Consider the following 11,260-nt stretch of genomic DNA (forward strand, 5'->3'; position numbering starts at 1 on the left):
TTAAACAAGGAGGGCTGCTGGGCTAAATAGCTGAGCATTTAACGGTGCACCATGGCATTACCATTTTTATGGTCTATTAAGGCAATTGGAAGAATACCAGCTGAATGAAGAATCAGGTAATTTGCATATGTGTTTTATAAATTACCACATGTTTGCGTAAAAAGTAGAGTCCCCTTCTCATCTAATAAAATGTGAGACAGAGACACCTGAAAGAAGTCAGTCTGTATCAGACAAAGTACTTTTGCTAATGACCACGAGCACAGAATTTCCTTCTCTTCCCTTTTCAAATTGATGCTTTAGAGAATTAAAATATACTGGGTCCTGGCCTTCCGTGAGTTTCCCCCTCCAATCTATTTTCAGTCATGGTGAGAAAGGCAGAGAGCTATTATTAAGAATTAGAAGAACAATTTTCTAAGTTGCTCCCTTAACTTTTGCAATTTAAAATTGAAGCAAGGCAGCTCCTCGCTCACTTCATCTCCTGCTAGCCCTAATGAAGCTTGCAGCATCAGCTTCACCTTCGACTGATGCTCCCCCTGGATTGAAAATTTCAGGGAAAGAAAAGACATGTAACTCTGTTTAGCCAGAAGCTGTGCATTTCTGGGAGTTTAAAAGAAAACCAAAGGGAGAGGTTAATTAAACAACTCCTCCCACTAACGTTAAAGTTGTTTAGAAACACCTGACTTTGTTAGCTGTAGTAGAAGTGAAATCACGCTCCAGGTAGAACAGCTTTTCACGAATGGTTGCCTCATCACAACAGGGGATATGTAGAAGACATCACATGCCGAGTCACAATCCTGGATCCCAGAGTCCCCAAGAAACCATACTTTGCATGGTGGCTTCAGGGAGTTAGCATGGAGGGGGTAAATGGAATTGGCGGCATCCAAAAAGTCAGTGCTGTATTTCCACTTGGAGAGTTCTACTCTGAGAATAGAGCCATCAGGATTTGTATGAGAAAATAATGGAGTGAGAGGAGCACCAAGATCCCCAAACAAAAAGAAAGACAGCCCTACAGAAAAAGAAAAACCACGGTTTCTACAGATTTGCAAATCTGGAAAAAAATTTTTTGTGATGCATTTAGTTTAAACAGATGCTGAAAACAAAAAAATAATAGATGTCAGCTACAAAAAGACTTTTTGTTGTTGTTGTTTAGGTTCTGGGACACATGTAGAGAACATGCAGGTTTGTTACAAAGGTGTACATGTGCCTTGGTGGTTTGCTGCATCCATTAAGCCATCATCTAGGTTTTAAGCCTAGCATGCATTAGGTAGTTGTTCTAATTCTTCCCCCTTCCCCTAGCACCCCACCCCCAGCAGACCTGGTGTGTGATGTTTCCCTCCCTGTGTCCATGTGTTCTCATTGTTTAGCTCCCACTTATGGGTAAGAACATGTGGTATTTGGTTTTCTGTTCCTGTGTTAGTTTGCTGAAAATGATGGTTTCCAGCTTCATCCATGTCCCTGCAAAGGACATGAACTCATCCTTTTTTTTAGGGCTGCATAGTATTCCTTGCTGTAATGTGCCACATTTTCTTTTTCCAGTCTATCATTGATGTGCATTTGGGTGAGTTCCAAGTAAAAGACTCATTCTTAAATGTTGGACCCAACTATCCGCTTCTTTTGTTAAAAAATTTTATTTTTAAAATTTTTGTGGGTACATAGTAAGTGTATATATTTATGGGGTACATAGATGGTTTGATATAGACATACCATGTGAAATAAGAACATCATAGAGAATGGGGTGTCCATCCCCTCAAGCATTCATCCTTTGAGTTACAAATAATCAAATTACATGCTTTAAGTTATTTTAAAATATACAATTAAGTTATTGACTATCTGCTTCTTTGTGAAGACTGGCTATATAGAAATACATACTATATAGAAATATATGGTAAGTCTCCACAAAGAAGCAGATAGTCAATAATAACTTTATTATCTCTATTTTTGTGCCACCATGGAAGATGCCAACTAAGTCACCAGCTATATCTTGCACATTTTATTACAGTTATTAGTTTACATGCGTGTTCGTCCTGGAGAACAGGGTTGTGTCCTGTGGTTTATGTAAGATCTGATACAACGAGTCCCCTAGTTCTTAGTAGATATGAATGCTCTGGTTAGGTGACGGTTAAATAAATGAATCATCCCAATATTTAGAGTTATATACTAGCTAATATTTACTAAGCTCATCAAATGCATTAACCAGTATGCTAAGGGATCTACAGAGTCTAACTTAATGACATCTCCATTTATTGGAGAACTTTGCATATGTACCAGGCTTTACATATCTTATTTTCTGTAACTTTTTTTCTTCTGAGAACCTTTTGAGATAGCTATTATTATCTTCAACCTGCAGATATGGAAACTGAAGCTTAGTGAGACCGTGGTGGGTGCTTGAGAAAGATAGTTGGAAATGGTAAAGTCAGACTTCAGACCTACTTATGTTGGACTGTAAGTTTCATGTGATGGACCAGCTGAATTAATCAATCTATTAGTAAGGCACTACATCCCTGGCATAAGACCACCTGTGTGCAAATTCCAGTTCTTTCCTATGTGCCTTTTTGTTCTCAACCTCTCAAGCCTCAGTCTACCTATCTGCAAAAAGACGACAGTACGTATGTCATGGGGTAGTAATGAGAAATAATGAATGCGCATAATACGAACACGGCTCAACAAAGAACTAAGAGGTAAACTACCATTAGAAACTAACAATCCCATTATTGGGTATCAACTCAAAGAAAAATGGGTCTACCAAATGGACACATGCACTCGTGTGTTCATCACAGTGCTATTCACAATAGCGACGACATGGAATCAGCCCAAGTGCCCATCAACTGTGGACTAGATAAAGGAAATGTGATGTATATGCTGTGGAATACTATGCAGCCATAAAAAGAATGAAATCATGCCCTTTGTGGCAACATGGATGTAGCTGGAGGCCATTATTCTAAGTGAATTAACTCAGACACAGGAAAACAAATACTGCATATTCTCACTTATAAGTGGGAACTAAACATTGGATACACATAAATATAAAGATGGGAACAACAGATGCTGGGGACTACTAGACTGGGGAGGGAAGGAGGGAGGCAAGAGTTGAAAAGCTACCTATTAATACTATGCTCACTGCCTGGGTGACAGAATCATTCATATCCCAAACCTCAGTGTCATATAATATACCCATGTAACAAATCTGCACATGTACCCGCTAAGTCTAAAGTCAAAGTTGGAAAAAAAAAAAAAAAAAAACCACGAAAATGAAAACAAAAAAAAAAACTCGGCTTAACATTTGGCCTATAGGTGTGTCTCAGTAACTGTTTGCTCTCATCCTTATATGTTCTACCATGATTGACAGCATTCATTATTTTTCTGTATTGTTCTCTCATTACATCATTTCATGATTAGTTATTACTTCAGAGTTGTTTGTGTGTATCTGTGTCTAATTAACAACTTTACTGGAGTTTAATTTACATGCCATAAAATTCACCTGTTCTAAGTATACAGTTTAGTGAACTTTAGCTTGCATATACCATTCGCAACCATAACCAAAATCTGTGTTAGAACATTCCCATCACTCCAAATAGTTCCCTGATGCCTATTTGCAGTCAACCCCTGCACCTATCCCCAGCCCCAATCATTGACCTGCTTTCTGTCTTTATAGTCTTGCCTTTTCTAGAAATGTCTACATTGAGGGTAATATACATCATAGAATACTACTCAACCATAAAAAAGAACAATATAATGTCTTTTGCAGCAACTTGGATGAAGCTGGAGGCCATTATTTTAAGTGAAGTAACTCAAAAATGGGAAACCAAATATCATATGTTATCACTTGTAAGTGGGATTTAAGCTATGAGGATGCAAAGTCATACGAATGATGGACTTTGAGGGTACCCCGGGGGAAGGTTGGAAGGGGGTGAAGGATAAAAGACTACATATTGGGTATAGTAATAAACTGATCAGGTGACAGGTGCACAAAATCTCAGAAATCACCACTAAAGAACTGATTCATGGAAACAATAACCACCTGTACCCTAAAAACTATCAAAATAAAAATAAATAAAATAAACATTTTTACCAGAAAAAAATTCTACTCTGTTTTTTTTCAATGTAGAAAAAATTCTACATTGGTTTTTTCCTCAAACTCTGCTTGATCTATACTAAACATTGAGCTGTTCGTTGTAAACATGCAAATTCCCAGGCTCCACCATAGACTTAATTGCCATCAAGTTAAGGCCAGGAAATTTTCATAATTAACAAGAGTCACGAGAGACTTATTTGGATAGTAAACTGTGAGCATCCTCACCTACAAATTTCAGGGTTGCAAGATTGCCCCTGGCTATGTTGAATGGGATCATAGCTAACAGAGCCCATGTGGCTGAGTAGGAGGATGGAAGGGGAGGAACGTTCTCCCTGGAGTGATAATCTGGGTGATCATTCCATCCATTGCTCTTCAAAAACAAATCCCTCAGAGGGTCCTTTAAATTTGACAGGAGGCAGCATGGCAGCCCCTTCCCTAGAAGAAGCTCCCACGGGACCCCAAGGACAGAACTTCCTTGGCTCTCATTAATTCTTTCTCCCTGGGGAGGAAACAACCATGTCACACACAAAGCTGATTGCTCCTTTGGCTGTCCCTAGAAACTAGAGCCTCAACTTGCAGCTGCTCCTGAAGGATTTGCAAATCATCCTCTTAGATCACTGTCTGTGGAGCCTGCTGAGACTGCAGGATGTCTTTAGTGAATAAAGTGACACTCCCAAGCTCTGAGGTAGGGCCCAGGGTATCCTTAGGGACAGTGTTCTGTGTCAGGGAGGCCTTCTGTCATCATGCTCAAATCATGACTGGGAGTCCCTGAGGACATGGTGATTTCTCCAGCCATGAAATACCCACATTGTAAGGAGTCTGAGAGTGCAGAGGGCCTGGATCAAGTTTCTTTTAGGTCGAGGTTGCAAACTCAAATGCCTACAGAGGACAGGCATGTAAAGAAGTGCAGCCAGAAGGAAAGGGGGCTACAGCAATTTGCAGAGTGCCTGTGTTATCTAAAAAGGACTACCACTATCTATTCATTGTCAATGGTCACCATGAAGATAGCAAGACCCATGTTGCCAGAGCTCTGATATCTTAAGACATGCTGAATCCAGATTTGCATGTGAAAGCTCTTTATTTTATAACTGACAATCTTTTACAAAGAAAAAACGGTATAGGACATGCAAAACATCTGTGGGCCATTCAGCGTATCACATAGGAGCTAAGTGGTCTTCCTGACTGTTTCCACATTTCCCATGTGGCTAAGATGATTTTCCAATGGGAAGGCATGGGGGGTGGCATCATACTAACCTACCTTTGAGTCCCAGCTTACCTTTACCTTTCTAATCACAAACTTGGTTTTTCCAGTAACAGCATCGAGGCATAATTGAGATACAAAAAATAAAAATAAAAAACCCCTGCACACCTTTAATGTATACAATTTGATTAGTTTGGACATAGGCCCATGAAATCATCATTGCAATCAAAGTAACACACACATCCATCACCTCCAAAAGTTGCCTTGCACCCCCTCACCATCTTTTCTTGTGATAAGAACAGTTAACAAGACATCTATGCTTTCAAATGTTGTAAAGGCACAATAGAGTAGTGTCAACTATAGGCACTGTGCGGTATAACAGATGTCTAGAACTTATTCCTCTTGCATAACTAAAACTTTATACTCATTGATCAGCAACTTGCTGTTTCTGCCTTCCCCAGACCATAGCAACCAATGTTCTATTGTACTCTCTGTTTCTATAAATTTGACTTTTTTTTTTTTTGAGACTGTTTCATTCTTGTTGCCTAGGTTGGAGTTCAACGGCATGATCTCGGCTTGCTGCAATCTCCGCCTCCCGGGTTCAAGCGATTCTTGTGCCTCAGCCTACCGAGTAACTGGGATTATAGGCATGCACCACCACTCCCAGCTAATATTTTTGTGTTTTCAGTAGAGATGGGGTTTCATCATGTTGGTCAGGCTGGTCTCGAACTCCTGACTTCAGGTAATCCACCTGCCTTGGCCTCCCAAAGTGCTGGAATTACAGGTGTGAGCCAATGTGCCCAGCAGGATTTGACTATTTTAGATGCCTCAAATAGGTGAAATCTTGCAGTATTTGTCTTTCTGTGACTGGTTTATTACACTTAGCAATAATGTCTCTCAGGTTCATCCATGTTGTTGCATATGACAGGATCTCCTTATTTAAGGCTAAATAAAATTTAATTGTATGTATGTAGCATATTTATTCATCTATTCATGGACATTTACATTGTTTCCATATCTTGGCTATTGTGGCTGATGTTGCAATAAACATGGGAGTGCAGATAATGCTTCAAGATGTTGATTTCAATTCTCTTTGAAATATTTTCAGGAATGGAATTGCCCAATTATATGGTAGTCCCATTTTTAAATCATTTTGAGGAACCTCTGTACTATATTCCACAATGACCGTAGCATTCTGCATTCCCACCAAGTATGTACAAGGGTTCTAATTTATCTATATGTGTCAGTACCCTCATCTGAAAGACAGGAAAGTAACATGTACTTATCACTGGCTCTTGTGAAAATTAAATCAAGCAAGGCATGCCTGATGCATAATAACTGCTCAGTAGACCTAGCTCTCTCTCCCTACTGATTTCATTTATTCAACAAACATTCTTGAGTATCTATGGTCAGCCAGGAATGGAGCTAAGTGATGAAAAAGATGTTTAACCTACTGTGTGTTTTGTAGACACCCAGTGGGGAAAAGACAGAATGTCAAGCAAATAATACCATTAGTATGTATCACCTGATGGGAAACTTTTATTTTAAAACCATGGATTACAACTTCTGGATAGAAACTTCCTCTTCTAAAATACTGTGAAAATATAAAATGTCATCAAGTGTTCACTTCAAGCACTCATGCAAGGTAAAATCACAACCCAGTGCTATCAATGCCATAAAAAGAGGTTTCCTAGACTAGAGCGTCCTGGTTTGGCCAGCCTCTTATCCCCATCAAGACCTCCTAGAAGCTGCCTGGTGGACAGTTTCCACTAAAAATTCTCAACATTTGGGAAGGAGCGAACTAAGTGGGCATCCTTAACTTATCCCTATTTTAGTGAGGAAAAGGTAGTAAGAGTTTCTGGGAAGAAATGAGTGAAAAAAATTTTAAAAAAAGAATATGCCTAATATGCCTATTTATGAGGGAAACAAACTGAAAGATGAACATATATCTCAATAGAAAGTATTCACCTCAAAGCTGAACCATGAAGGATGGAGCCCAGGACATTTAACAAAATCTGAGAGTCTGTGCAGAGCATAGTCTCTAACAAAGAAAGCACTTTCCTTCAGGGAAACTATTTCCCTTAGTCCATAACTTGAGGAGGCAAGAAAAAGAAGACATAATATTGAATACACAGCTCTCAAACTGTGGTTTAGTGTGCAGCCTCCTTTGTGATTAGAATGGAGTCAAGAAATCACCTGTGCTTTGAGAGCAAAAAGAAGACCTGAGTAGATAGATCTGTCTAAGTATAAGGGAGATGATGGTAAAATTGCAAAGTAAAGCTAGGAGGAGAGGAATAAGAGAACACACCAATCAATCAATCAATCAATGCAAAATATAGGAAAAAATGAGCTCAACCTGGAAGGATACCTAACAGAACAACAAACAAAGAATTACAGAAGTGTTCAAGCAATAGTACTAGAACAATTTTTAATGTATAATAATAACTCAAAGGTAAGATAAAATGACAAATACAAATATAAATGAGAAAGCACATATGCAAGGGGAAAAAATAAGGAAGAGTAAGAAACTGAAATGATACTGCTGAAAGATAAGTATCTAATCTAAACAAAAGGCTTGTTATAATCTTGGTGAATACAGATAAAACTTCCAATTATTCAAGCAGTCAGAAAGAAGATATTATTTTGAAAATCACAATAGAGAAATAACAATGGTTTAAAATAAAGAAAATGAATCTCTTCTAGGAAAAAAATAGTCAATAAGTAGAACAGGAAAAATAAAAGTCTTTGAAGATATAATACAAGAAAAATTTTCTGAAATGGAAAAAAAAGCAAAATACCACTGAATCTATATAATTAAGAAACACACCATTTTTCCAAGAAAATGTGATACTAAATGATCTATATGAGGCATATTTTTTCTCCAAGTCTATTAGGAAACAAAGAAAATCATTTGTAAAGAGTAAAATTCTGTTTGGTCTTACATTTCTCCAAAATTATATTTAATGCTAGAATAAATGGAGCAATATGCATACAAATGTGATTCAGAAATATTTCCAGCCAAAGGAATTAGCTTGTTCTAAAGGCAACACATAGTAAGTCTCCATACAGAATTGAAGGAATAGATATTTAAAAAAAAAAACCAAACTCTTAATGCTTAAATCATTGTTCATGGGCATCACTGGGAATGAAGGAAGATTACCAGGCCCTATTGCAAACCTAGGGAATCAGAATCTGCATTTTAACAAGATCTCTGGATGGATCACTTGCATATGTTTGATGGTACTTAGAAAAGGAGTTAAAAAAAGGAATTCAGAAAGTAAGAAATTGTGATCAAAAGACTATGAATATTTTCTGTATTTATGCATAGTACTGATACTTGGCAATTGTGAAAATCACAGTTATGAAATAAAATGTAAAGGTCATAATACTTGGTAATATAAAAATTAATAATAACATAACTGAAAAATGTGGAAGCTGTAGTGAAGTGAGGTTGGGATACGTTAGTGTTTAAGAGCTTCATCTTTTATAGCAGAGTCAAATAATATATTAAAAACAAAAGTAGTTTAAAAAAATGATGATTCTGATTTCCTTCTGTTTTTGTAACACCTCTTCTTAACGTTAGAGAAATCTTTTAGGAAATTTAATTTCCTGCAATGAAAAAGTATTTATTTGAATCTCAACTATACTGTCAAATTCACATGAGTTTTTCTATTTTTGAGTACTCTGAAACGTGATTCTTTTAATAAAACAATGGCATGCTAAATTAAAGAATTTATTCTTAAATCTATGTTTATGCACAGAATGATATTAACCATGATATTCACCTAATATTAATGATGGTTCTTTAGGATGATAACATATGGGATGATTTGCAAATGTCTTTCTTTGTATATTTTTGCTTAGTACTTGTGTAACGGCATGTATTTCTTTTATAAAAACGATAGGCTGTAAGTAATCCTAAGAGAGAGCAAAGGCACAGGTCCTATTTCCACTATAGTAGAAAAGAGGGCAGACTTCTTGGTTCAAAGTTCTCTCCTCTGCAACTTCCAGATAATCAAGTTTATTTCCATCCATTGGTATTGTCAGACACATGTGAACTAGAGCAACTCCATCTTGAATAAGAGCTGGGGAAAGTAAGGCTGAGACTTACTGGGCTGCATTCCCACGTGGTTAAGGCGTTCTAAGTCACAGGGTGAGATAGGAGGTCAGCACAAGATACAGGTCATAAAGATCTTGTTAACAAAACAGATGCAGTAAAGAAATTGGCCAAAACCCACCAAAACCAAGATGGCAACAAGAGTGACCTCTGGTCATCCTCACTGCTACACTCCCACCAGTGCCATGACAGTTTACAAATGCCATAGCAACATCAAGAAGTTACCTTATATGATCTAAAAAGGGGAAGCATGAATAATCCATTCACTGTTTAGCATCTCATCAAGAAATAACCATAAAAAGGGGCAACCAGGAGCTCTCAGGGCTGTTCTGTCTGTAGAGTAGCCATTCTTTTATTCCTTTACTTTCTTAATAAACTTGTTTTTCTTTGCAGTATGGACTCGCCCTGAATTGTTTCTTCCTTGAGATCCAAGAACCCTCTCTTGGGGTCTGAATCTGGACCCCTTTCCTGTAAAAGGATCCAGTCTTCCAACACCTCACTAAACTGCAACATTCAACAGAGTAGGAAGCAGACAGGTCTTCACTATCAATGCATCTTCCTCATGTTTAATACACTAGGTGGCACAGAGTACTCAATACATATTCGTTAGATGAGTGAATGAAGCCCACTTTCTCCATGGAAGCTTCAAGATAAACCAAGACTCCTTTTACACATTTGAATATGGTTGGGATGGCTGACTTGAATTTTAAGTAACTAAAAGACTGAAAAATCTGGTGACCTTTTCTCAGCAAGAATCGGGATGTGGCTAATTGAGACTCTAGGTGCTCAGCAGTTGTAAATCTGATCCTTAAGTTTGTATGAACATGACTTTTTCATGTTTGAATGTGGCTTAATTAAGCAAAATGTCTTATGTGAGGATTCAAATCCCTGTGTAGATTAAATGAGTCTATTTAGGATCCACTAAGACTTTGAAAGTTTTTCTCCTACTGTAGCACATTGCATTACATCTCTGTACAACAGGAGAATTAAAGAAAAGTTCAGAGAGAGAGAGAGAATCACTGCAGTTTGGAGCTGTGTGGGACCTTGGGGACCATCAAGAACAACCTCTCATGCTACCCACGATATCGACTCACTGTCAAAGAAAAATAGGCCACGTCAATGAAAGCGGCTATCTCCTCCCTGACTTGAAGTAGACTCCATGGGTCGTATTGTGACGTAGTGGAAGAATGTGGATGGAAGCTGCAGAACGGCTTAGTCCAGGTTCTAACTTTGCCTAGCAACACATTGAGTGAACCTGGCCAAGTCAATTTCAGTCTCTTGGGCCATCAGTTTCCACTCCTTTGAAAATTAAAGAATCACAGTAGTTGGGTACTCATCAAACTTCGTTATTTGAGCCATGGAATACTGATGTAACAATAACAACATCATTCATTTACTTGAAAACTGAACAAATACAAAGAGCTGAGATATTTGGGTTGGATCCAAGGCAGGGACACTAATCCCTGAAAACTTGCCCTGACCATTTTCAGTTGCAATTTCATAGAGCATTGACATTAAGATTTACTTCCAGGAAAAAAATAAAATTTAAATACTTGTTATAACAAAAGGAACAAAAACCAGAGTCATGACTAAGGATATTATTTCTGTTTGTCATTAATAAATAATGAAACTTTGATCCACCACAAAATTTGTTTGTTATAGGTAGGGAAAGGTCATCACCAATCAGACAATTCTCCAGCCACTGGAGGGAAAATGAAGCCTCTTTATTTTCAGTAAAATTGATCAATGTTGGTCAGAGAAGAATAGTACTAAGTATGAGGTGCCTGTACACTCCGAAGGGAGAAAGTTGAGATGCAACCAGTTATGAGGCAGAGATGGTGAGATTCTCGTAAGAAGGATAACATAGAAC

General features: G+C 37.9%; 1 long non-coding RNA gene across 1 annotated transcript in view; it reads right to left on the minus strand.

Moving 5' to 3' along the window:
- Positions 1-10,985, minus strand: part of LOC103880292 — a 77,096-nt gene extending 66,111 nt beyond the window's left edge. The window contains exon 1 of the long non-coding RNA XR_641250.4: positions 10,485-10,985. This is a non-coding gene — a long non-coding RNA (uncharacterized LOC103880292). The remainder of the gene's footprint in view (positions 1-10,484) is intronic.
- Positions 10,986-11,260: the final 275 nt, after the last annotated feature.

Source organism: Papio anubis, chromosome 18, assembly GCF_008728515.1.
Source record: "Papio anubis isolate 15944 chromosome 18, Panubis1.0, whole genome shotgun sequence".
NCBI lineage: Eukaryota > Metazoa > Chordata > Mammalia > Primates > Cercopithecidae > Papio > Papio anubis.